Source organism: Hypomesus nipponensis, chromosome 8 (assembly GCF_054491055.1).
Source record: "Hypomesus nipponensis isolate SF chromosome 8, ASM5449105v1, whole genome shotgun sequence".
NCBI classification, from domain to species: Eukaryota; Metazoa; Chordata; class Actinopteri; order Osmeriformes; family Osmeridae; genus Hypomesus; species Hypomesus nipponensis.
The window spans coordinates 2,605,200-2,608,086 of NC_140368.1; the positions used below are offsets into that span (position 1 = coordinate 2,605,200).

General features: G+C 44.8%; 1 long non-coding RNA gene across 1 annotated transcript; it reads right to left on the reverse strand.

Annotated features, from left to right (window-relative positions):
- Positions 1 to 275: 275 nt before the first annotated feature.
- Positions 276 to 2,576, reverse strand: LOC146274702 (uncharacterized). The gene is made up of 2 exons (XR_014766352.1): positions 1,800 to 2,576; positions 276 to 1,552 (listed from the first exon to the last, which is right to left on the reverse strand). It is a non-coding gene; the product is annotated as an uncharacterized LOC146274702 (long non-coding RNA).
- Positions 2,577 to 2,887: the final 311 nt, after the last annotated feature.

The following is a 2,887-nucleotide window of genomic DNA, read 5'->3' on the forward strand; positions in this document are numbered from 1 at the left end:
CTCCCTCTCTCTCTATTCCTTCTCCCTCTCTCCTTCTCTTCCCTTCCATGTAAAATGTTTTCCACACTCCACTTCCTTGTGAAGTGGAGTTCCCATGCGACTGGCACTTAAAAGTGCTTTTCTCTATGTGAACTTGCCAGTGAAGAATAGGGCACAGACAGAGTATTTATAGACTAATGAGGATGGCACTGTCTGTCTGCCTAATGAAAATGTTTTTCATTAGCCAAGCACAGCGCAACTACCATGTTGACCTGTACAGAAAATGGAGAGGAACATTTTAATAAACAAAACTTTATTCAGAGTTATTGTTTCATTTACTGTCACTATTTCACCATGTCTCAAAGGAGTTGAGCAATCTGATTAGATTTATGGGTGTAAAGCTTTGATGGAGTTCCATGCAGTTTGGGATTTTAATACGTGATTTAAGGCTTGGGAAACGTCTAAACTTGCCACATTGGAACAGGTTTGCATCGTAAACGAACATGCTGCATCTTGGGTTCAGTTGTAGTTTTTTTTGCAATGCGCACATCCCGTCGAACAGCCAATTTCACCTATAAGCAATTGCTCAATTTATTCAGTTCAGCTCAGTTCCCAGTAGGTCAAAATTGTTGAGCGAATAAAACGAACGGAGCCAATCGTCCCGATGTCGGAATATGTAGAACTATTTCACACTTCAAAGACTCACCGTTGCACCTCAAAATCACCAGTTCTGCAAGGCCAGAGAGAGAGAGAGAGAGAGAGAGAGAGAGAGAGAAAGAGAGAGAGAGAGAGAGAGAGAGAGAGAGAGAGAGAGAGAGAGAGAGAGAGAGAGAGAGAGAGAGAGAGAGAGAGAGAGAGAGAAACGGGTTCTTTGAAGAATCTGATCTCAGACGTGGCGCCCTGGATGTCAGCCAATTCATCCATGGTCCCATAATGTGCAGAGGCTCTCCCCCCTTTGTGAAAGAGATACTTAAGATCCACCATTACCCATCCTTGCTCTCCATCCCCCCATGTCGCCACAACACTGATGTGTCTCCTGAAGATCAGGGAAGCCACGTCTGGGACCACAGCCCTGTGTCCTGTCCTCAGAACTAATTGTAAAAGCTTTGTAATTCGGTGCTGACATGAGATCTTTTGAAGCGGTCAGCCTGGCTGTAATTGCATTAACCAAAATCAGATTACAGTGTAGAATATCACCACAATTTGCCTGTTACAGCTTGAAATGACATTATTGATTGATGACGTTTCATTGTTTGTTTTTTTTGTCGTTGTTGTTGTTGCACATGAAAATAGCTTTAGTTTTGGCACACACACGTAGTGCAATGTGGGGAATGACTGTGCGAATGTGTGCGTGTGTGTGTGTGCATGCGTTTGCGTGCGTGTGTGTGTGTGTCTCTTCAATATCCCCTTGAGGTATCATATCATATCAATACTCTCTCTTTCTCTCCTCTCAGCATGTCTCCTACTCACATGCAGTAGCTGGCATTCAGCCTTGGAGAAAGGAGGTCTATTTCAGCGTTGTCCTGTGTTTCCCATATTGTGTTCATAATAGACAGAGGCACAGCATATTCTTCTGTCAATCGAAAGCAAAATATGCTTACTGAACACTGGGCTGAAAAAACTGTCCTTACCACTGACACAACATTCTTTTCACCAGTCTATGAGAAAATAATGACATTTGCAGAGATGAGAGAGGAATACATTATCGGCAGTTAGGGGTAAAATGACAACATGCATTACACGGTGATTAGTTTACACAAGGCAGTTAATGGATCCAATCACAGCCCATTAATAAACAAGACATTCAGCTTTGTATCCACCTGAAGAGGCTCATCAATCTTTCATTAGGGCAGCCCGGCTCCTCAGTCCCGCCTCTGTGGCTGAAGGAACAGCGTCCGTCAGGCCCGGAACCTTCCGTATCACGTCACTGTAGAAACGTAGTGATTGAACGATGCATTTGAGGTGAGTCTCTCCAGTTTCAGACGTTGTTGAAGGGTTGGTCTAATGGTGGATTCCGGGAACAACTGTGATTAAGTTGGGGACCTGCAGTTGACCCTTATACAGGGGAAAGCTGTCATGGCAAACTTGTACTGGTTACTTGACAATGACAATTACTTTACAATAAATACCGTCACTAATTTCACTGTATTTGCAGCTCTGTACATGCTGTAGTCCAAAAGTCCGCCAACTTATCAGGGAACGCACCGATAAATCAATCAGTTATTCCGTCAATTCATCTTTCCACCAGTGCTTGTGCGAGTGCGTTTTTTGCAGCCGGTCCATGCTGATGGATCACTCGCATTAGCGTTTATTTCAATCTGATTTGTATCCTTCTCTCTGCTGATTATCAAATTAGTCTGCTGAGACGATGCTTTTCTCGATACGTGATTGATGGCAGGGATGAACTGTGAAAAACCAAGTCCAGGCACAACACAAGTGAAAGAATGCATCAATTAATTAATAGAGAAATAAATCAACTGTGGTGAACTGCTAAATTAATCAGAAGCCTGAGAGTTGAGTGGAGGTGTGAAGTCTGGGGTGTATCCCCCAGATCCAGTGGGCCAGCGAGAGGCTGTGACCAGGTGGGCCACCACAGGCTGTGATCCAGCTCTCATGCCCACAGGTATCAGCTGCACACCAGGCATACACAGCCACGCAGCCTCTGAAGCCAAAACAAGACAGGACCAGAGGGACAGAAGGAGACACAGAGACACAGAGACATGACACAAACCCTTTTCACACACACACACACACCTACGTATTGCATGCGTGCAGACACACACACACACACACACCTACGTATTGCATGCGTGCAGACACACACACACACACACACCTACGTATTGCATGCGTGCAGACACACACACACACACACACCTACGTATTGCATGCGTGCAGACACACACAC